Raw genomic sequence first — 25213 nt, 5'->3', positions numbered from 1 at the left:
GGCAGACTGTGGGCCTAACTGAAGTCTACTGACATCAAAAGGCTCCCATTGACTTTAACGGACATTTAACTAACCCTCTATAAATCACTGAAAGTCAGTGATTAAACAGACAGCCCCTTCTGAATAGTGGAGAGACTAACATAACACCCCTGAAATTTAGTTCCTGTATTAACTCCAACCCTGCATGCTTGGGGGCAAGTCTACGTCTGCTTTATCTCATAACCTCCATGCTGAGAGTATTTCAAAGAGAAGGAGAAATAGCTTCTCTCCAAACCAGGGGAGAACTTCTGTAATTGTGCCCCTATTGGGGGAGTTATATCAGCTTTGCTATATTTTCTGAGAGTCGAGAGCACCCCACAGCAGTGCCAACCCACTGATCCCCAGATCCTCATGTCAGACCACGCTCTGCGTGAGAGAGGGTATCTGGACGCTGGTGGATGACTTTAGGCAACCCATGGTGGAGGTTCATTTGAGGTCCATGACACACCCTCTGAATCCTGAACCTACTTCATTAACACAAGTAACTAAATGACCGGCTGGGTCTTCACCGTTGCTCCAGGTGCGCTGGTGTGCCAGCTCACAGAGCTTTTCCAGCACGCGGCTCGCTCCTGCGCCTCAGCTAGTTGCATGAAAATTTTCTGCAGCTGCATAAATACCAGCACTGACGCACACCTCATCTCCGTGGGGTTGAAATATGACTGAAGTCATATCTTGTGGTGCACATTGCGTGCATATTTGACCATGTCATCTGCCTGAGAAGTCACTGCCTTCCTGAAATCCCCCCTGTGAGCAGGCTGGGACAACCATCTTTCACTCATCTGTTAACACCTCCCAGCCAGTCACCAGTTCCTTCTGCACAAAGCGGCACTGGGCTGACAGGTTTGATGATCTGCAGATGATGTTCGGCCTTGGCTCATAAGCCAGCTATCTCCAGGAAATTTTATATCACTGAAAAGGCAAAATGCTCAGCTCACTAATGGGACACAGGACTACTCCTGACCCCAGGCCATTCCTGAGTTATCTTTTTTTAATACTTACAGCTAAAGCATTTTTAAACAAAGTAAAACAATTGTGAATGCTGAAAAATATATAATATCTCAAAGATGTTTTCTGAAGGAAAAGAAGTCCCCCAAATTACTTCATTAAAAAGTAAGGAACAAAGCTACTGACCCATGTTACAGTGGCTGGGGATTGTGTTCAGTGTACCTGCCCCTTGGCATTTCTCCGCTGCCAGATCACTCCCTCGAGTCCCCCGGCAACTGGAAGAACTAGCAGCAGCCCCAGTGTACTCTTGGGACTAACACCAGTGCCAGGACAGGCCTGGGATTGAGGTGGCCCCAATGCCCAATTTTTTGCAAGCTCTGCAACATGCGGTACTAGAAGACCCCCAGTCTGACTGAACTTGTCAGCACTAATTTGGCCCTTCAGATGGATGACAATAATTCCTCGGATTTGCACTACTCTCTTATGCTTCCCAAACATCTTTGGCTTGCAAAGAGCAAAGGGGAAAAGCCAGGCTCTAGCACCAGGGCCAGACTCTGGGATGAATCAGTGATGTTCCCATCAAGGAAGAAGAGCCAAAGCCTAGTGGAGACTAGGTGATGACCAGGACTTACCATCCAGAGTAAGTTTTCTTTTCTTGAAAGCATTTCTCCCAGCTACAAAATTTTGCAAAATGTCCCACATATGTTTTCCTACCTTTCTCCAAGACTCAAAATTTTGGCTTAGCTTTTAAACGTATTATTAGCCCAGCTATAGTCTTCTATGAGGTCTAACAGATGCACCACACTTGGCATTTGCCTAAGCAAAAGACACATCCTAAAAGCAGCACCTGCTCTGCCCAGTAACCACTCCTATAACTTGGTCAGGCCAGTTTTTGGCCCTATAACTCTGAAGAGCCCCAGTCTATGCCTCAGACCAGCTTTGATCTTCCCTGTGTCGACACTTCTGTTGAGTTTCACCACTGGCAGCAGATGCTCCTGTGCCACTAGCAGGTTCCCTGCTCAGCAATGTCTCCTGATGCTCCAGAGGTCCCTTCCTGCCCTCACTCTGTCCTGCACCATGTCTGAGCAACCCAAAATGTTTTCCCTTTCCCAGCACACCCATACCTCTAGATGGCTGTCCAGCACGGCACACAGCAGCCAGAGCCAGCCCAGACACTGTGACGGGGATGTAAGAGATTAGACCAGTATTAGATTTCAGTCTTCCAGACATTCATGTGAAGCGGCTTCTTCCACTTTAACTACTTGCCTTTCAAATTTTTCAGCCAAGGGCTGTGTCCAGACTGTGACCAATACACTGCTGCACATATTGAATGCAGTGGCTTAGAAAGAAGCCGCATTCATAGCTGAGTTTCATGGACAGAACTGCACAGCCATGTCTTTCGTGTCATCCACAAGTGTAGCCTGCAGCTAGTTCTCTTTTCTACAAGATTTCATGCCTGCATCTTCAGCCAAAAAGCTGTAGAGCAAGTTCACACTGTCATTCCTAGTCCTCTTCATGCTTTCTAAGTAGTCCTGACTACCAGAGCTGTGAGTTTTCAAGTTAGGATGATTCTTTCCTTTTTTTTTTTTTTTTTTTAACAGTATTTCCTTTTTTTTTTTAATTCACTTTACATTTCCTGCTCACACAGTTTGATTTTGTCTTATCCTACCACATCTCTCTCCTCATCACCCTTTACAGTGCCTCCGCCACTTCAGTACTGGCTGGAAATTTAGTTATTGTGCTGCTTGCCCATCTCTTCTGCATAGAGATGGCAAACAAAATTAGGTCTAATGTTTTAGAACCAGAACATGAAGAAAATGGGCCTCCCAGCTCAAATCCCATGATTTGCCTTGTCTTCTGAAGCTGCTAAAACCAAAAAACAACAAAACAACTTTTGTTATTCCCCATGAAAAGTTCCTAAAGAAACAAGTATTTTCCAGTTGTATTTTTCATCAAAATTGGGGAACTTTTATAAAAAGGAACACCATTTCAGGGGGTGAAAAAAGTTCTTCAAAAATTACCTTTTTTTTTTGGTCAAAAAGCCATTTTCCCTATTATAAAAAAGCCAATAAAACATTCCTCCAGTGAGATGACATCTTTATCAGTCAAAGAGGGACAGCAGCCTGGCAAAGGACATGAGCAGATTCATGTCTGAAGCAGGGGTGGGGAGAGAAGATGAAGGGAGGTCTACCTCACCATCCTACACCTACAAACTAAAAAACCCAGTATGCAGCTCCCATGCCCAGCCCAGCATGTGCCAGTGCTGCTGCCACCCATTGCTGCTCACCAGTAACAGCAGAGCTCGGTGGGCTTCTGAGGGAAGGGAGGCAATGCGACTGAGACCCTGCGAGCATCATGCCTGGTGGAGGATCCCATCATCCCCTCGAGCTGCCAACCAGCGGGGCGACCCCCTCCAAGGCCGGTGAGTACCAGCAGGTCCCCAGCAGAGATGTGCCACCTGCAGGGACCCTGAGTTCCACTTTCCTCCACCAGCCTGAAAATCTTTCAGGTCGATCCTGACATCTTTCCCCCAGGTCAGGGGGAATGGCCAGAGACTGCATTCACATCAGCAGGGCAGAGCATGAGTTTGTCAGCCACAGCCATTGATTTAATACCCATTTCTGTGCTGCAGAAAGGAAGCCACCACACCAGAAAAGATTCTGAAAAAAAAAGATTCTGAGGCTGAATTCCTCCCTCAGCTGTACACAAGCAGCTTTATCACCTAAGAATTCAGGTGATAAAACCGGGAGGGAGAATTTTGTTCAGGTGTTGCCTATGTGATAGCCTCCAAACCTTTCCCTTGCTTGCCCAACCAATGCTATTTGTTCTGCTGTGTGATCAAGGCAAACAATATGCAAATGTGCAGCAGCGAGCCCTCCCCAGAGGGCATCTCTAAAAGCTCAGCTATCTTTAACATCGTTATGGCTAGGATTTGGGAATAGCAAATCTTCTGATGACTGTTTGCAACAGCTCCTGTGCTCCATACAGACACTGCTGCTGCTGCTCCCAGCCAGTGCTCAGCTATTCTTGGTGAGAGCCTGCAGAGCGCAGCTGGCTTCACTCCTTTTCTTCCAAGACTGCAGCTCTGTAGTGTTCATGAAACACAGTATGAGGGACTTCTCTTGCAACTTTTCTTGGTATTTTTCACAGCGGGTAAAAAATGGGCCCAGCTTCTCTGGAAGTCCATGCAAGCTCAGCCCAGTTCTGGGTAATACAGTCCAGTCCCACAAAAGTATGACACATCCCTTGTTTCAGGAGCACTGCAGAGCATCAGATGAAGAATACATGCTGTACTTTCCCAGTAGCAAGGGAAAGTGGTCACATCGTGATTATATGATGATGAAAAAGAGAAATGCTTGGAAAAGTTCCTGAGCAGAGTCTTTCTGTTGGAGCAGAGCATCCCAGCCTCGCCATCCTGCCGTCTGTTTTGAACAAACGCAGCTCAAGCGAGTGGCAGCACAAGGGGCCGTGCAATCGGCCCCAGTGTTTGTGTACCTTTGGCAAATTTTAAATTGGGAGCAGCTGCTAGCAAACTAGCAGGGATGTTTTATAGCTTGCTGACAATGCCAGATTCTGCAGATATTACAGTCCATACTCAGTGGCATCTCTGGAGTATTCCATTTTTCATTTTTACAAGCATTTCCCAACACACCACCAGGAATGCACAAGAACTGCTCAAATTTACGCCATTGGGGATCAGGGATGGTTTGTCCCCTTCCACAGTTGGCCCAGATGTGCTCCCCACACTGCAACCAGCCCATCAGCATGAGCTCGGCAGGGGAGTGCTGGTGTCTGTCCTCACTGGGGGTTTTATGGTCGGTTTGGGGCACTGGCAGTGCATCTGTTATCAGACCTGGTACTCCCTCACTTGAGAAGTTATTTGTCTCATCAAGGGACAGTTTGCTTGTTTAGAAAAGGAGATTATAATATTTATTTCCCAGCAGAGATGGGAAGCCTCATCAATTGTTACTTAAGCAACTGAAGGTTTTTATTTGGATGAAGCTAAATAAGTGTAAAATTATAGAGGGGATTAAGACAGATTAAGGGGTGCCTGTTAGTCAGAAATGACTCCTGGTGGGCTGGGAATTTTTCCAAGAGGCTAAACATAACTTGACTTGCAACACCACAAAGCGAGTATCTTGTGCTACCGTATCACTCCCTGTGCTTGGAGTCAGCAGCTCCAGCAATGGCTTAGAAATATGCTGCCTGACCTGCTGTCTGCAGGTCTGCATCTGATGACAGCTTCAGCAACCACACTCAGCTGTCTCTGGAAGGGAGACCTTGTCGGTCCTTGCACCTGGCTGAAGGGTTTCACCCAGAAGCAAGTGGAGACGTGCCTCAAACCTTGCTCACTATCAGGTCTGGCACCGCCATGAACTATCACTTTCAGCAGCTTCACTGCCCACAGGTCCTTATCCCGGTTCCACCACCTCCCAGACAGCGTTTGATTTTTTTGACAAAAGTTATCATCATTCTGAAAAAAAAGTGTCACATCCCTTCTCTGCATGCTGGTGCAACAGTGTTGTTGCATCCCTTTAAAGGGATGGTGTGCAAGTGTATAAGTACACTTTATCAACACACTTTTTCATTCTTTATCACTTAAACTCATCTTAGGAGGTTTGGACAGGGGTCTCAGGACTGCCCTTTCCACTATGAGTAACATAATGCCACCTTTTACCTATCACAAAGCCCCAATACCGTATTTCTTGGACCGTGAATGTCTCAAGAGTGGCAACAAATCAGAAAGTGCAAAGACTCTGCACACTGCCAGGGAATAATATTTCTTTAAAAAAAAATAATCTCAGCATTTTATTTCCTTTCCCTCAATTTGCTTGAAAATTGTGCAACAACTATTTAAGACCACATAACATATAAGCTACAGTTTCAAATTGCAAGACAGCATTACTGGATTACCTCTGGATTGGATGGTTAAAAGGAGACTTTGCTTATTTCTTGAAAGAATAGGGAAAAATATTATGCTGTAGAATATTTTGGAGGTCCTGGAACTTCTGGCTGTGTAACAACCAAAACTTCTTTTGGGTCATACCCTCCTCTGGTTCTCATTTGTTTTCACACATATGACATATTAGCTTCCTACATCAGTGGGTAGGAAGATCGTACCTGCTTTATAATCCATTATAATGCTGCTGCTTATTCCCTCAAATAATTTCTTCCAAAAAAAACCTTTCAGGTAGTCAGAGTCTGCCCACGGAACTAAAGAGAATCGCTGTCTCCTGACAATGACGTATTGCCTGTATTTTAGGAATGCTAAAAAAATCAGGGAGTATATTTACTGAACTGAACAGATCTGTACCTGGAATCCTCCTCTTGATACTGCAAAGGCACACGTTGCCTATGTTGGCAGAAACCTCATTGCCTATGTTGACAGAAACCTGACAACACAAAATGAGATTCAGAATAAAGGGCAATTTTTTTCCAGTTTTTAGGAGAAACTGAATTATGACACTCAAGGACCACTCCTCCCACCCAAAACTTCTTTATGGAGCTTTGCCCATGGAAAAGCTGTTTGCCTTCAGGATGGGATTCAGGACCTAGGATGGATGCAGCATGCTCCACATGAAAGAAAGAGTCCACAGAGTGTGGGAACTGCTGATGAGAGAAGCAAAGAGCAGGAGGAGCTCCCAAAGGCACAAGAGCCTGAACAGCAGCAGCCGTGAATATCTGCCCTCCTCCTCCTCCTCTCATCTGCTGTTTTTGAATAAAAACATGGGGCGGGGTGGTCAGTCAGTCTTAGAAAGAAACAGGTTAGCACTTGGTTCTCAGGAGGCAGAGATGACTGCAGCTCAGCTGCTCTGAATGGTCACGAACCCACACAAAGGCTTGTGGCCCCTTCAGATCTCCTGCTCCTCCTCCCCTCGATTGCTCCACACTGCGCAGTCACTGTCCTCGGTAGGGTGTATCACAGGCTGGCGTTCAAGACATAATCAGTTGTGCCTTTTTCAGTCTTAACACTTAAAATGTAATCCTTGAACCTCCTTAATGCAACAGCCATGTTTCTGTCCAGAATTAGGGAACTGTGGCAGGAGTGATGGGATGGGCATGAGGATGGGGCATAGTTGGCCATGCTTTCTCATGGTCTCTGGAAGAGCTCTTCTCCTCGGGCCATCTCTCAGAAACACGCTGGCCTGAAATGGCTGGAGCACCCCGAAAACTGGGTGCTGCCCTATGGTTCTCCCTTTCTGAGCTATACAACAGCCACAGCATGACTGTCCATCCCATCCAAAAGCAGGGTAAAACCAAGCACTTCCTTACTCCATTACAACATGATCTGCTGGCTGGGAGGCAAACCCCCATCTTGCCGGCGAGCACTCAACAGGCTCGGGAGCCCTTTCAGCTCCCAACGACTGTGTCCAGAGGCTCTGCTCAGTGCCAGCACAATTCGTGACAAGGCTTTATCTGGGACAACTGAGAACTTGTGCCAACAGAAATCAGACACAGCTCAGAAACGAGGGTTCCCCTGTGTCCGTAACACAACCCCCAGCACAGCCAGGGATGTTTTCTCTGTAATGAGATCCTCTGACTGCAGCAAAAGGGGACTCTGTTAGCAGTAACCAGACTTGCCTCCCTCTGGCTTCCCCATCTCCCTTTCCAATACAAGAGATCTCTTTTCACCCTAAAGGAGCCTGGCAGTGCACAGTCCTATTCTCGGTACCACAGCACCAAACGTTCCCACCCAGAAAGGGCTGCTGCCTTCAAGATCAAGGAATGTCAGCTCCTTCTTCCCTTACAGCTCCATAGCTCACTTTCAGCTCCCTAAGGACTATCCTGAATTTATCCAGAAGAGAATATGAGTTTAACTGAGAGCTCACGGCCAAAATCTGTATTTTTTGGCATAGAGGAACAGGTACTAAACGAAAACTCTCCTAGCTGTTGTACGGGTCAATACTCAAGAAACCAGACAATCAGGCCACGTTCCTCATTAAATAATTGACCGTATGAGCACCAATACATTCTATTCGCTAGGTGCTGCTAGAAGATGCTCCCCACCCCTTTTCTTGCCCTAGAAATAGCCTATGACTGTGATTGCAAATTTAAAGAGAAGGGTTAGAAATGGTGATGTTGACATAGGGGCTGATAGGCCAGTACAGAAACTGATGGGAAAATAAAGAAGAGCTTAAACTACTGCTGTATCTCTCCCACAACTGGAGGTTTGCATACCTGCAAGATGAAGCAGTTGAGGTCAGAAACAGCCATCTGATGAGTTTCATTTGATCCTTTTTCTTACCTGTTTGGATAGCTTCCCACAATTTCTCTGTCTCATACACACTTCTTTTTTCCTCTGATAATCCCCTCAGGCTAGTCCAGAAGCTTCCATTTAGATGTCCCTTGAAACAGGCACAATTGACTGACCCTCACCCGTTGTCTGCTTAAGGGTCATACACAAAGATACATCCACAACATTAACCCTTTTTGCCAAGCACAGCACTCCTTTCAGGACAGGACAGCACATTTGCAGATGTTTGCCTTTCCTTCAGCTGTGTTAAAACCTGTCATTTGTGCCTCCCAAGCAAACCAGACTATTCTGTGCTGCAGCCCTGAGCTCATGGTTGCCAATTATCCTGCAAATTTAGAGTCACCATATTACATTGGTAAGAATTAATGCTGATGGCCCAAACCTTTGCAAGTCTTGGAGCAGACTCATCTTCACCCATATTCTTCTTAGCCCCAGATCAAAAAGTAGTTAGAAGAAAGGAAAGTGCAAGCCTTATGCCTAAGCTTCGATAAATCTGCTCTCCAAAAACTGTGGAGCAAGATCCCAGCGTCCTCAGAGGTCTCATCCTGACACTGAAAGCATTTAAGTGGCAGGAGGGGGAGCCCACAGAGCACTGGGGGTATGTCTGGAGCACCACAGTCAGCTGCTGCTTCCTCTCTGCCTTGGTGAGACAGACCAGCACGTCCCATTGTCTGCTGGGACCACAGAAATATTCATCCTGCCACGCAGTACATCCCAACTGGATTCACGAGGCACTTCTCCCACTCCGTTCTGGCTTTGGAAGTTGCCAGTAAAATAGAGGAAACCCGTGCTAAAAACCAAACTGATGCCACCCAGTAAGAGAAAATTAACGATTTCCCCAAGGAGGTGGCTCAGAGGGGATGTGGCATTGTACAGATAATAGGGAGGAACAAATGGCAAACCGTAGTTTAGCCCATAACATCCATTCCAAGATGGACCAAGCATTTACACTGGGTCACATCAACCCCCCTTTGGCACTTGGCAGTAAATAAGAAGCAATTGCAATAGCCCTATGCCCTTTTGAACGTAGAGCTAGATCACTATGTACTAAGGGAACTGTGCCACCCACTGCCAGTTAATCCTGCTTTAAGGGCCCTACAAGGAAGAACCCCTACGAAGTAATGAGAAACTTATACTAAGCAGGAGGCTCTTTCCTAAAGGGGCAGTTATACTCTGACGGGAAGCAGGAAAACACACATGGGACCGCTAGAAGCTTCGTGCTGCCTGCTTGGTACTTTGAGTCCTATTTTCACATTTTTATAATTATCACATAATACATAATGTCATAAACCCAGGAGATGTCAGCTCTGTGCAGAGCCAAACCGAACACGGGCAGGCACTGCACACTCCCTGGGGGGCCAGCCCAGCCCCAGGCTGCCCTTCCTGGCCCCATCCCACGAACACCAGCCATGTCTCCCTGCGTCCCATGCCACCCCCCTGGAGGCAGCACAGCCCTGCCTAGTGCAAAGCTGCTCCTGCCTTCACGACTGCGCTCATCTGCAGAGGATAAACCCCTCACACTGCATCTAGTGGGTTTAAATGAGGTGTCAGAGCCGTAGGGGGGTCACAGCCTCTCTTGGACACTCACCAGCCTGAAAAGTCAGGTTTCCAAGCCAGGCACATGTGCTCTGAGCTTTCTGAATAGAGGGAGTCCAAACACAGCCGGCCTCGAGGTGCCCTGCGGGTTCTGGCCAGCACCTTGTCCTCAGGGCACATGCTTATCCTGGCAGGACACCCATACCCTGCTTTTATGCCTGTCTCCAGGGCCGACGTGTGCCCCTTCCCAGGACACCAGCCTTGTGAAATCCCCGAGATGACAATTGTCCTTCTCAGGGATATGGGATAACTGAAGCTTGTCACACAAACGCTTTGCAAAAGGTTAATTAAAAAAAATACCCTCTCTTTTCCCACCCCCCCAGCTATCATAAGAATGCATTGCCATACGGATCAGCCAGACAGCACCTGTCCTCCCTGCCTCGCTTTCCTCCCCACTCCCAACGGCTGTGTCCTGTCAGGGCTCCACGCTCCCTCTCCTGAGGGTGTCTCCCCAGGGCACCCCTCTGGCCCTTTGCTCCCCCATTCAGGGATCTTCTGTTCTCTCCCTGCAGTCCCTCTTCCCAGTTCAGACACCTTCCTTGGCATCCCCTTTGCTCTGTCGCAGCCCAGGCCAGCAGCTCCCTCAGTCATCAGTGGTTTCTTTGAGATACGGCAGATAACATGGGACTGGGACTTCATAAATCCTGGGAGTTTTGCTCCGGGCTCATGACAGAGGACAGAAGCTCCAACTCCATGGAGTACCTGTGGTCTGGTCCTCCCCAGTCTGATGAGGCATCCCACACACACCCACTTTGGCTCCCCAGCATCCTAACATGGCATGTTCCTATCGTCAGGTTCATTCACACAGCAGTCACAGCTATGTTTTTCCATATTACATACATACGCTTTTCATCCTCACACTTGATCCCAACAAGTCAACCTTTGCTCTGCTATCAGAACTAGTTGGCTGAAAGTCACTCTGTAAAAGCAAAGCCTGCAGCGGTATGCAATCGAGTTTAGCCATGACTGGCGAAAGGCAGTAACGCTGAGAGATTTTTGCAGCTGACCCTGTTGAGAAGAATATAAATTATCCCGAAGAAAGAGCTTTCTCCACAACTGCCTGAAAATATCTTTGTTTCTTCAGAACCAAAAGGTTTCGTTCTCCCCCACCCACCCTGACCTGCGAGAAACTTTGCCAAGCCAGACAAAAGTACAGTGCCCTAGTGCTGTGGGGCAAGGACGAGCAAGAAGGAGGAATAAAGTACCTTTTTTCCCTCCTATAGGAAAGTATTATACAAGCAACCAGCTGCGCTGGCGGGGGGGCTCTTCCAGAAGCACTGGCATGCTCTGCTGTTACTAGACTAAATAGATTGCTGGGCTTCTCCATCCGAGCTTCTTTACAGGAAAGCTGTACAAAGTAAATATATTCCTTCCAAGGCCAAAACCCTTCTAGTGCCAACTCTCAGCTCAGAGCAGATGTCCGCGGTTGGGCTGCAAAGCCCCCGAGGAGCAGGGGGTTTGCACTGGCCAGGTGTCCCCGTCTGTGCGGCACAGCCCCTGCGGCAGCGCGGGCTGGAGGCAGCTGGTGGAGGCTGGTGGTGTCAGACAGCGGCACGCTAATGAACTGAGAAGCACCAGAGGAAATTCCTCGCCGCGGAGATGGGAATACAACCACCACGCAATCAGGGGCATTTCAGCCACTTAGTGTGAAGCCAAAGAGTTGCTGCGTAACCTTGGGTAAGTGGCTTAAATTTTTAAGAGGCAGGGTTGAGCAGCACAGCGGGTCTCCGAAGAAATCTGCTCTATTACTGGCTCTGGGAGGGAGTGTCCTTTGTCAGACAGAGGAAGAAAATGTGATTTATTATTAGACATATGTTAGGGAGAGAAATGGGATTCAGCGCTGCTAAGGTTGCTTCTAAGTCTGAAGCAGGAAAAAGCTTGAGGCTGAGTTAGGACCCCTCCTCCCGCACCATGTGTGAACCGATGAAGATTGACTTAGGAACTTCCCTTCTCCCTGTTCCTCAGTTCCTCCGGCACAACGATCGTCACTGCTCGCAAAGTGCTGTGCACTATCCAGAGATGCAATATAAATGCCAAAGCACCAGTCTCTCACTTCAGGGAACCCAAGATTTCATGTGATCCCAAGTGGGGAGTGAACTGTAAGGAAATCCATCTTGATACAGATAAGACAAGAGGCCAGTTCATTCACAGGACACATGCAAAGGGAAAAAGCCAGCAGTCTGTACACCACTCTCTTTTTCGCTGCTTTTAAGAAACTTGCAGCGTCAGGCAAAATTGGAGCTTTAACCCAACAGCAATGAAATCGCCTTTCACAGAAAAACTCTGCCTGCATCTGAACTCTGCCTGCATCTGGCAGCTGAGAACATTGCCAAGGCTTTAACCCTCTGATATTAAGAGAAAGAGATATTGATGAGCGTCCCTCCAGCGAAGGAAACCAAATGGTGTTTTTAACTTCAGTGGATTCTTTACAGATTTTCAATTCCTTAGCAAGGCTGTTGCTCCAGACTGGGGTGTAATTGAGATGCATTAGCCACTCACTCAAAAACTTTCCCAGGAACACATGTGCACACACACAGACTATGCATTCAGATATAAATACATACCGTACCTGCACATGCATTAAGCTGCTGTTCATGGGCTGTCGGGACATTTCCACTGCCAGCTCGGCTGCTCAGTCAGTTGTGGCCCTCAACACTGGCAGCTTAATGTGACAAATAAAGCAAACTTAGAAAAGCAGCTCATCAGTGCTGGATATCTGACTGCAGCCATGAAAAGCAGAAGAGGGTCTTTTAAGGACCAGTCCTCAGGAAAGACAAGGACACTGGGTGTTTTCAACCCAAGAGGGATGGTGAACCTCTTAAAATGAACTCTTCTACAAACAAGTGCAGCAACTTGCTGATGAACTACCCGCCCCACCTTTTTGTCCTGTACTGTCTCTTCACTGCAACAAGCCACCGCCTGTGCCCAGCACAGCGGAAAATCTCCCTCCAAAATCTTCCAACCCCCGTTATTATATTAATCTTGACAAAAGGCCATATTACATCAGTAGAGACTGATCCTATTCATAGCGTAGCATCTATTGGGATGAAGAAAGTGTATCCTTGAAGGGTTTCAGTTGCATAAGGACCTGAAGCCCTACCATTGGTCTGAGCACACCTTCGCTCTGAAAGGCAGGGATGCTATCCAGATGCAGCTTCTGAAACTCTGATTAACTGTGGGTTTTAAAGCACAGGCCTCACTCAAAAAATGGCTGTTCCATGCAAGCAGGGTTTCTTACAGACTAGAGGATACTAGGGTCAGCTATACTAGAAACCTTTTAACATAATATTAAAGACCAACTCTAGTCTTTCTTTTAGCCTAGGTAGTGTAAATGGGTTACATTACAGGTCTCTAGTAAGAAGCAGAGGGGGGTGTAAATCCACCTTTTTAGAGTCCTATATCAAGGTAAGAAAAATCATGCCCTCCTCTTATGAAAAAGAGAGTGTAACACAAGATGTGCCAAGGATTACTTCCGTCTCAGAAGGAATGATCCATCAATGAATCCTAAAGCACTTTAGGAGAGCTAAGCATCTACACCACACAGCATCCACCTCTGTCCATCTACAGCAGGGAGAAGTAATACATGGAAAATGAAACAGAGGGACAAAAATCTTATGATTAGGGTCTGAAAACATAATCCTGTAACCAAACAAGTATGGCAACTTGTGTGCAAGGAAGGTCTCTTCAGCAGGACAAATTATAGTCTTTCCTAGAGAAAAGGGGAAGACTCATTCTTAAGGGAACCAAAGCTTTTGAACAGGGAAATAAGCAGTTTGCAACTTACCGTTGACAAAATCTCACAAATCTAAACAGAAAAGCTGATTAAAAGACTGTAGAAATAGTAAAACTGATAAACAGAGATAATTTTATCAGCTTTGTACAACAGTCAGTAGCCAAAATGTTAATCCAAACTTTTTATTTGAAACAACCTTCAGAGGTCCTCAAAATTTTGCTATCAGTTTGAGGTCCATCATTTTATTTCATTTACATTGTCCTCCACACACACACCCCTTTTAATGAATCGCTAGAGTTGCTTTGACTTTGGCACATGATGAAGTCTTACATGGCCAAATGTCTTCAGAAGTCTACGCCCAGCTTAATTTGAAAGTGTTTTATCTGGACATTCAGCCACCAACCCACTTGCTCTTCAAAGAGGAGAGAAATTGGAGGTCAAACTGGCTTATTCAGAGAGGAAATAGCTTATTCTGAAGCAGCCAGTGAAATGACCACTTTGATTACCTTGATATAAAATAACAGGATTTGGCCCAGTCATTATTGTTCCACCAAGTATTTCACAGAAGCCAAGGAAAGCAGTACTTATATCAACTTGAGACAACTAGCAGGTCACCAGGCATCTTTCCCTTCCAGGTCTCCAAAGCACTGCAGGCTTGGAAGAGCCCCTGTGCAGGCAGGGCAGCTGCAGGCATCTGATGTGCATGTGCTATGCTAGCCTTAGTTCAGGCATTTGCACAAGCGAAGGAAGAAACTTGTCTTTCATAGGAAATAGCAGGGGAACCAAGAAAGAGGGTGAAAAACTGCAAAAGTCATCTCCCAGCGATCAGGGGCTTTACTTTAGCAGCTAACTGCTGTCTCCCCACACAATGTACCTGCTCCTTTTGTGTCTTCAAGACATAGATACAGAATTCTCCAACAAAAAGCAAACCTACAGTCCGTTATTCCCTCTGGAGCCAGTATCACTTCAGAGAGGTCAGGATGCCGTTTTCCTTCCCGCATTTCCAACAGGTTCTCCACTCTTACCCGGGATCAGGACACCACAGCTACTCTGAATTTCACAGCAGTTGCTCACCAAGAACGCAGGTCTGTCTGCTCCAAAAACACACACCTGCTCCACTCACCGTATGGCCGATTTCCCTCAGCCTTGAGCACGACAGAGCCTGCAGGACACAACTAAGCAATTCGGACCATATCCCACAGAGGGCAATAATACTTCTACCCATTAATTAGGTGCATTTGTTACTGGAGATGATGGTAAAGCGATTAAAGTTGTTGAAATAACAAAAGAAAACCTCTGAAATCAAGAGGCGCTTGCTCAACCCTCCCTTTTGCAGTTTGAGCACTGCGGGTGCCTTGCCCGGCAGTCTAGCAGAGGTCAGGTCTGCAGTGAAATGCCCCCTCCCATATAAAAGCTGAGTCCCATCATCACAGCCTGAAGGGAGTAGGAGTATGGACAGTCTGACTGGAACTAAGCTTTGGAAACCTGAGAAGATTGCACAGAATTAGTCAGTGAGTAACACAAAACCCAAAAGCCACAATTACCAGCCAAGCAGCAGCCACTCTGCCCAAATTGCTCTCAGCCATCCCAGCCATTGTATTTGTGGGAAACGCCAACCAGAAAGCACCTGATCCCTCCAGCTACCCCAGAAGGCAGATCCTGGCTGGCTCTGCTCAGGGAAAGGAATACACAGGTTGTCGGCACTGGCATCTCTTGGCATATGTGTCAGGAAACCCACGGGTGGGCAGTGGAGCAAGGTGGGAGGGGGGTCTGACATACACAGAGTTAAAAACCCTTAGTGAAGGGGAAAGGAAACCAGCCCAAGTTTGTGCCTATTCCTGGATACTAAAGAGCCTTTTAGGCATCTGAGATATTAGGGATCCCACTTGCTTGATGCACAAGAGATGCTTTGAAACAGCTACAGCCTTTTTATTCACATAAACTCCCTCTGAGTTGCCTTTTCTTCTCTTTGGGCAGAAGTTTACACCAAGGTTTTATTTGGCTTCAGGGCAAACATGATGCTTTGCAGGAAAGCACTGTCAAACAGACCCCTCTCCTAGACAAGTAATTATGAGAACAAATAGCTCCTTCTTAACCCACAGGGGAGTCTGCCAACCCCTCTCGCTGCTATTTTCGGCTTCCTGGCTTATAAAGGGTTATGTGCAATCTAAATGAATGGCTTGTCCTTCTCGGGCTGGTTGGGAAGCTGAACAGATTTCATCTGGCAGCAGGGCAGAGCTGTGCTGCAGATACTCACTGCAGGTTACCCTGTAATGGTAACAGGAGACATCATATGCCCTCCCAAACAGGACTCAGGCAAGTGCAGAGTGGTGTTGAAGCATTGCAGAGCAGGTTTAGAAGTGTCAGATGCTCCACAAAAAAAACAAACAAGGCAGTTCCTGCCCTGGAGACCCTACAGACTAAATGCAAGATGATGCTACAGGCAAAGATAAACGTGCAGACATGTTTTTAAGTAGTAGGATGCACGTGTGGATAGAATGCTGTGAGCTAGAGAGCCGTTATGATGCCAGACCTGGGTGCAGTGGTCGGAGCACAAAGAAGTCCTGGAAGCAGGAGTGGCAGCTCTCCGGGGCTCTGCGGCAGTCTGTCTCTGAGTGCAGTTCAAGAAAGTCATTTCCAGCTGTGATCTCTAAGCCCAACTCTTAACTTTAGTTTTGACTAAGCAGTGCAATGTTTTAGATTTGCTGTGAAATCTCTGTATTTTCTACTTGTTTTCATAAATCGATATGGAACGTCCCTAATGCTTCGATTTTAACTACAGTTCTACTATTGTCTTTGTCAAACAGGCCTGACCTTTATCTCACTTACCTGAGAACAGCCAGCATAGGTCAAAATCCACTGGATTTGTGAGGGTTCATTGCTAAAACATAAAGTGTTGCCAGCTCCATAGATCCATAGAAGGATAGCCAAAACCAGCACACAAGATGTTATATCCTTACATTTAAGACCAAAGAGAACTTCACAAAATACGAGGATTTCCAAAAAGGACCTATGACCTGCAGTGAGATTAGATAACCCACTTGAGTGAAATGAGCAGGACAGGGGGAATTGGCCCTTCATATTACAAGGTGCATCCAGTGTTGCACGAGGCCCCTTCTATCAGATATGAATTTGGGGTATTACACTGCTTTATAGATAGGTGACACCCAAACTCTGAAATCCCTACCTTCACCAAGCACTAGTTATGAGTGGTGTCAATGAAGTGAAGGGCAGTTCTTAAGAAATAACGTGTGATCTGATGTCAGTGAAACTATCAAAGCCTAGCCCTTCGCTTTTATTGGCCAGCGACTGCGAAAAAAAGGTGCTGATGTTCAAAGAGGGCATCCTAGATTCAGCAGGAAAAAGAATAAATCACAGAGCAACCATTCATTAAAGGAGTTAAAAGCCTTCCCCAGAGCTGTATGACTCCTCAGAGAGCAAATGATCCCATGTTTTCAGAGGTATCTGATGAATTCTCTATTTTTATGTGCTTCGCTTTTTAACTCTGCTACCTGGAATGCCCTTTTTCCCCCCACAGGAAAAACTGTAGTCATAAGTCTGGACACTGAGAAAGAATGGATGAAAAAAAGAGGACTCATTTCAGAGAAGTATCCAACAGTTCAGCTGTTCCTCGTAACGCACCTCAGCTATCAGGACTTCATCTAACCATACCTCTATACATGTCTGGAGCATGCCTCACAGGAGCACCAGAATATGTGTTCCTGTTCCAGCAATGAGTCACAGTAATTCATCCTCAAATAGCCATCACCTTCATGTGTTTTAAACCTGATGCACATGCAAGAGACTCTTCTGGGATTTCCAGCCAGTCTTACTTCCAAAACATCTCGAGATTCTCTCTTCCCATGACATCTGAGGCTTCTCACAGAGCATCCCTGTCTGTGGCCTCTGGTGCAGAACAGCAGAAGTAGAAAAAACGTGAGCAGAGACAGAACCATCTTCAAGTTAAAGGTATAATGGAGACACAACAGGATGAATGGGAGTGAGGAGAGGAGTTGTGTCTTATGTTATACTCGATGGCTTGCCAAACAACATGAACGCTTAGCGATACATGCCTTATGATCCTGCTCTTGAGCAGATCAAAACTCCTATCCAGCCTTAGAAACAGGACAGTATCCAAAACCATGAAACTAGGTTCTCGTCATTCTCATTTGCTTACTGAACTTTACTGAGAAACTTACAGGCCCTATTCCTAGAAAAAAAGGGGGAGATGTCTCCTCTTTCTTTGCATGAAGATAGCATGAGAATGGGGGAAAAATCCTTTGACCTTTCAAGATGTGGTTTGCAAATCACCTCTCCATCTGAGAAGCTCTGGATGAGTAAATATTAGTAATAATCTCTCTGCCTTGGCCAGAAGAAAATGAAGAGGTGGGAAGACAAAATGAAGCCTTGTGTTGAAATCATGGAACAGTTTTGCCTCTGCCTTGTAGTCCAACACACACATCTTGGCATGCACACAGCACCCAGACAAGCCGTCTTGCTCCCCATTTTCTTCCTGATGAGACCACCCATGGGCAGTGGAGCAGGATGGACTCAGAAGAAGGATGGAGGGGTACGCTGGCCATACACCCCATCTCCAACACTGGAAAGAGCTCGTTGCATGGGAAAAAAAAAGAACACATTCCACTGGTGCAATCAAAAAAACATTGACCTCATTGGGACCTAACATTGGTGCATTATGATGTTGAGGCGAGAAGTGTCTATTTATCCTCCTTTCATTTCTTGTTAAAAAGCATAGCCCATGTCAGAGCTGAGGAGAGCTGCAACACAGAGGAGACATTATTCTCAGCTTTGGATTAAGATCAGTATTTTAATGAAAGCACTTATTAGCCCCAGCTGGGGCTCAATTTTCCAGTGAGTTGGGAAAAAAAATATATTGCCCTGGCCATTCTTCTCTGGGGATTGTGCAGAGACATCTGAGAGTATCAATTACTGATCATAATACTCTATTGGAAACGAACAGCTGGGGAAAAGCCGCTGGCTGGAAGCGACTGGATTGCTTTACATTTTAAAGTATAGTTCTTGGCTATACGGTGTCCATTTTTTTCCCACTCTGGGATCCCGACTGCTCTCGACGGGCTGCAGTAACCCCGCTCTTGCTACCCTCTCACGCCACTGCCACCTTGCCAACCATCAGAGGGGGCTCAGCTCTCTGCAGAGACCACCGTTGGCCTTGGGCTGCCCGACGTGTGGAGCTGAGCACAGCCTCAGGGGTCCTCCTACAGCCACGCATATTGATCAGAGCCACCCAAACCCTCCGCCTCAGGGAGAGAGACCTGCGTACTCTGTCTCCCAGAAGCCACAGCAACCCAGATGGCCTCTGGGCCATTCGTGCGCCAATGCAGGTTACGGCCCATGGAAGCGGGAGATGTGCCGGTGTAATTCCTGACTTCAGACCGCTCCCAGAGCCTTAACGCAGAATTCACATGTATCCTGTACAGCCCTGGGGGAGGAAGGAGGGTTGCCCAGTGAGTAAAAGCAATCTCGTGCTGCCCAGGTCTGCCGCAGCCCTGCACGCCCCGCCACGGCCCCGCAGGGATCCCTGCACTCCGATGGGAGGGTGTCCTGTCCCCCAGGCAGGGCAAGGGTGACAAAGGGAACTCACTGCCATGTCAATAACTTGGTTTCGATGAAATTACTGTGTAGGAAGGGAAACATTATTTGTCCAGCTGAGCAGATGGGTCTCCTCCTTCCTCCTGAAGTTACGGGGTGGAGGAACAACTACACGGACACAAGGTTATTCCTGGAGAACACAGATGCTAACGTGCCCTCTTTGAATGTTTGTACCACCTGCTGGCTTAGGCACCCAGGCCCCATCGAAACAGGCTTAGGAAGATTTGTAACTTAATGCAGTGGCAAAAGGAAGGTGAGTGAGCAACGATGCGGGGGGCAATCGTGCAGAGGTGTCTGTATGTCCTTGCACTGGATGTATGGAGGAAGACAGACCCTGAGGTGGGAGCTTGCAGCGTGAACTAAAAGTTGATGCCATCTCAACACTTTATACAATAGCTGATCCAGAAATGGACGAAATCAGAGCAGAGCTGGGGGAAGCTGTTATTTCAAAGTTAAACATCATAAAATGCACAAGAGGTTCAAAACGAGGGGCAGATCTCTGCCCTGTTCAGTAAGGAGGGTATGGAGATGTGCGTGCATGATGTTACATTTACAAAAGAGCTGGCATGAGGGTGAAGCGGCCAACAGCAGTGGGCGTGCGGGTGGGATGTGTGCAGAGCCACCAGCTTTTCCCTCATGGCCTCCAAAGGTGGAAGGGGCAGCAGCACTTCACTCCTGCCCTGAGGGATCCAGCAAGGGGTGGAGGGAGAGACGTCCACAGATGTGTGTCAGCGATTTCTGGAAGAGTTTAAAGCTGTCTTCACGTGAACAGCTGCGCTGAACCGTAATGGATGGTCACTCTCAAAGGCAAACCGTAAATTTCCCAACAGAGCAGGCTGTGTGTGTGTGTGTGTGTGTATGAACCACATGTTTCCGTGGGACTGGGGGCTGCAGGGGGGACGGGGGGGTGAGAGGGAAGCCCACTCCAGCAGTTGCCAGGTTGAAGGTTTCACATTCTTTCAGTTGTAATGGCTGGAGTTATTTTTCTCCACTTGGAATTTCAGATCTGGGTGGATTTTATCAGAGTATCAAATCAATAAAATACTCTATCTGGGAACCTGTTCTCTAAATGCCATGGAAAGAAACCTCAGATGCCAGGAGCCAGTCCCCAGCTAGCCTGGGAACAGGTAGCTCAGGATTTTCACGAGGAAGCGAAGGAAATGACAGGCATGTTGGCCTTGAGAATTGTGTTACTGCTTGAGATTTGATTAACTTTTTTATTCCCCTCATCATCCCCACATCCTAGCTGAACTGGGCCCCTAATTCTTTGCAGGGAACAGAAGAGAATAGGCATGAAAGCCAAACCTTGAAGGCCTTTCCCACCTTTTAAAAGAGCAAAAAATCCTCACTGCTGACCCTACACTATTTTCACAGCCCTGTGATAACACAGGGGCTGAGAGGCACCTATTCAGACCCAAACCCAAGCCAGTCTAACACGACAAATTACATCTCCCACAAGCACCCTCCAGCCAGGGACACAGTGCAGTGCCCACAGCTGCTCTAAGCCCAAAGGCAGATGCTAATCGTCATCTCATGGAAACAGTCAATGAGCACCTGAAAAGAAACCAAGTCTGAGCATCACACAGACCAGCCATTCAGCTCAGGCCAGTCCCATTAGATTTGGTTGACAAAAGAATCCAACATGCACATTTATAATTTAAGAAAAAAAGAAAGGAAAAAAAATTGGGAAGAAAAGCTTTCCCTTCTGAATGGAGAGTTTCTGTGGCCCAGCCTCCCTCCTCGTCAGCAGACAGGGTGGAATTCCCAGGCTACGGGGGAGATCTCCTGGGGCTGATCATGTTCTTAAAGGCATGTTCCCAATCAAGAAGGCTGGGATGAGGCATAATAATTGCATAGGCTTCCTGAGAACTGGCTTAATATCCCTCCAGACTGATTTAACCTAGTTTTTCATTCTGCTTTCACATCAAAAAATAAAGATCTGTCTATATCTTGATATACTGCAAATCAGGAAATGGAGGCGTATGGTATATCTCATCCTCCCCTGCCTGGAGCTCTTTGAGGCACACTGCCAAGGCAGAGCTGCCTTTGCTTTTGCAGACACTTCCATTGTGTCAGCAAAGCTGTGCCGATTAACACTAGTGAGAAAGAGAAACTAGTGGCCTGTTAAAGGTCTGAGAGTCAGGAGCTATCTAATCCTGTGCTGGCACAGGCTTTTACGTCCTTGAAATTCATGGATAATAATTAGTATCATTACTAGCCTACATTACACACCTATTGGTCTGTAAAGACAAATGACGATGGAAAGCTTTATAGGCTCCAGGCCATAGCTGACTATAATTATCATTAACACAAGGATACTGGAAAATGTGCCTATATTATTGGACAAGTGCCAATCTTGTACTTACCTTTGGAGTCTCTGGAGCACCTTGAGGTAGCTCCAAGATCCAGAGGCGCATGCTGGCATTTCCCTTTTCCAGCTGAGCTCAGGCTGTCAACCTTCTGGCAAGCAATCCCAAGAGGCGCTGGGAAAGACCCCAGACCACTGCGTCTGCCTGATGCTGTACATGTGCTGTCACTGCAAGTCCAGATGGGAAAGACAGAGGTTATCAGCCCCAAGTCAGCCGGAGAACCTGCCTGCAACAGATATCCATGCTGCTAAGGGCACTTAAAAGCAGAGGGCAGACCCACGGCTCCATCCCAGGGGACCAGCCGGGTAAATCCCAGGGAGCACCCAGAGATAAACAATGCAGTCTGGCCACAAAGCCACACAGCAGTGTAGATGCAGACACACTAGTCTGGCTTGCTTGCAGAAACACTGGGCTATTCTGTTCCACAAGAATGGGGTAAGCCTTTTCTGTAGGGACAGCCATCAGCCCCCACTTTGACGTTAGTACAGACCATGTGGGACTGGTGTCAGAAGAAGTGAACTGGTTGCTGTAAAGTTATCATTAGACTGTGCTACACAAGATTATAGAGAGACTGTAATCGTAACTGGCCTTCTTCATTGTAAGTGCTTATAATCCTGTAATAAATTAATGCTCTACAGACCAAGACACAATTATTTCACATTGTATGCTGCCAGTTTGGACTCCCCATTCCAGCTTTAAAAATACATATCTCTAACAGTGGAGTAAAAAGCTAGCTGTGAGGTCTGTAATAACACATACTTTATAACTGGACTGCAAACATACCCCTAAATGCTACACAACATCACAGAATCCTAGAATGGTTTGGGTTGGAAGGGACCTTAAAGCTCATCTAGTTCCAACCCCCTGCCATGGGCAGGGACACCTTCCACTAGACCAGGTTGCTCAAAGCCCCATCCAACCTGGCCTGCAACACTGCCAGGGATGGGGCATCCACAGCCTCCCTGGGCAACCTGTTCCAGTGCCTCATCACCTTCACAGTAAAGAATTTTTTTCCCTAATATCTAATCTAAATCTACCCTCTTTCAGTTTAAAACTGTTACCCCTTGTCCTATCACTACGGTCCCTGTTAGTCACTCCCCTTGTTTCCTGCAGGCCCCCTTTAGGTACTGGAAGGCTGCTATAAGGTCTCCCCAGAGCCTTCTCTTCTCCAGGTTGAACAACCCCAACTCTCTCAGCCTGTCCTCATAGGAGAGGTGCTCCAGCCCTCTGGTCATCTTTGTGGCCCACCTCTGGACCCACTCAGGCAGGTCTCTGTCCTTCTTATGTTGGGGGCCCCAGAGCTGAACGCAGTGCTCCAAGTGGGGTCTTACAAGAGCGGAGTAGAGGGGCAGAATCACCTCCCCTCCCTCGACCTGCTGGTTACACTTCTTTTGATGCAGCCCAGGGTACAGTTGGCTTTCTGGGCTGTGAGTGCACATTGCTGGCTCATATTCACTTTTTCATCCACTAATGCCCCCAAGTCCTTCTCCACAGGGCTGCTCTCAATCCATTCTCCACCCAGCCTGTATTTGTGCTTGGGATTGCCCCAACCCGTGTGTGGGACCTTGCACTTGGCCTTGTTGAACTTCAGGAGGTTCACAGGGGCCCACCTCTCAAGCCTGACAAGGTCCCTCTGGATGGCATCCTGTCCCTCCAGCATGTCGACCGCACCACACAGCTTGGTGTCATTCATTGGCAGATTTGCTGATGGTGCACTCAGTCCCACTCTCCATGTCACCAACAAAGATGTTAAACAGCGCTGGTCCCAATACTGACCCCTGAGGAATGCTACTCATCACTGCTCTCCACTCGGACATTGAGCCGTTGACCGCAACTCTTTGAGCGTGACCATCCAGCCAATCCCTTATCCACCAAGTGGTCCACCTGTCAAATCCATGTCTCTCCAATTTAGAGACAAGGACGTTTGATGCCACATGTTTGTGACACAACAGGGCATTTACAAAGCCCAAAGTGTAAATTTTGTCTAAACCCTCCTCCCAAAACAGGAGCAGATGAATTAAATTACTGGACTTAAGGTCATGAATTGCACCTCTGAGCCATCCTGATGAACACCAGCGCTCCTCAGTCAAGCACCATCCCACATAAAGCCGCACCTTGTCTGGCTCAAGCAGCCATGCGTGCCCCAAACTCCCCTAGGCTCCCTTAGATCCAAGGTGGGAGGAAACAATAGTTCCTTAAAACACTTGGGACCAGTTCCCAGGTTTCTTACCCATTCTGAGCTCAATCCTTACTCCCACTGTAGGCAGTGGCAGCTTTACCTGAGCTGATAGCACCAGTGTCCAGACTTTGACTGCTCTAGAGGTCACTGTCTCCAGCAAGAAATTGGCTCCGAATCCAACAGCTTCATTTAATTCTGCTGGAATCATTCTCTGCTCTTTGATGCAGGGCTGCATCCCACTGCCCATGACAGCTCATGCAAAGACAGGGCTACGTAAGACAAAACAGGCAGTTTCCATCAGTCTCTTAAGCAGATGTGGGTGAGCGCTGGCTTCACTACAGAAACTCTACAGGCCACATTTTTGGCAAATCCTGGGCTACATAAACAAACAGGCAACATGACCTGAGCTCCCATAAATTTCCTGAAAATCCTTAATGACTCTAAAGACTTAATAAAGTGTTTCACAGCAGAGGCAGCAGCCAGTAATTATGGTTTTGGAATCTGTGAAGTAGCAAGCTGAAGTCCAGCACTGCGATTGAAAATGCAAGCAGTAATAATAGCTCTTTCAGAACACAACACACTTCTTTTGCCATCATATACCCTGCTCTGTGAGCTTGTGTGTCCCTAGCCAAGCATGCTGTCAGCAGAAGCTTTAATCAAAGGGCAAAATACATTAAATATAAAGACAAATTCTTGCAGATGGAGTTGCAAAGCATTGTGAAAATGTAATCTGGAAGATCATGATTTAGCACAAATTGTAAGGGGGCAGCTACAGGCTCGAAAAGCCACTCTTCTACTGGGAGTAGGACATGCAAGAAAGGTTTGGGACCTGCCATCATGTGAGAGGGTTCCCACTGCTGTACCCTGCTCCTGGGATCCCATACACTGGGGCACCAACACCACATCTGCATGCAGGTGGAGGCACATTAGCTGAAGCAGGGTTAGAAGAGGGGAACAAGAGAGAGGGGTTGCAGCACCCGCAGACACCCCTCCAGATTCAAGGGGAGCCACTGTCTCTCACTGGTCATTCAGATCATCATGACTCTGGGAAAGGCACTCCAAATAATTAGACATAGGAAAACACAGCCTCACACATTGCTTGGAAAGGCTGCCAGACCCAACTTACTCATCTATCACGTTGTTCTAATTGCATTTAAAATGTTTTTCATCAGCACTTCGGTCATCTTGTCGCCCTTATATGTGGTGCTGTTAGCAAAGCCCCTCTTTAAAGCCTACTGAAGGATTTTGAAAGAAAGCAAGTCTGTTAGTTTTTCCTTCTCCCTGTCATTACACAAGAGTAGTGCTTGAGATCCAAGTTTCTATTAAAAAAAGAGGACTAAGTTAAGCTCTTGCATGATGTCTCTAGAGATGCATCAGTCAGTGCTTTCTTACACATTCCTTTTACAGCAACAGGAAAGTTTGTATACCAACCCATCTACAGATATTAAACTGTAAAATCCCTTAGA

Source organism: Haliaeetus albicilla, chromosome 27, assembly GCF_947461875.1.
Source record: "Haliaeetus albicilla chromosome 27, bHalAlb1.1, whole genome shotgun sequence".
NCBI lineage: Eukaryota > Metazoa > Chordata > Aves > Accipitriformes > Accipitridae > Haliaeetus > Haliaeetus albicilla.
This window is presented reverse-complemented; position numbering follows the sequence as displayed.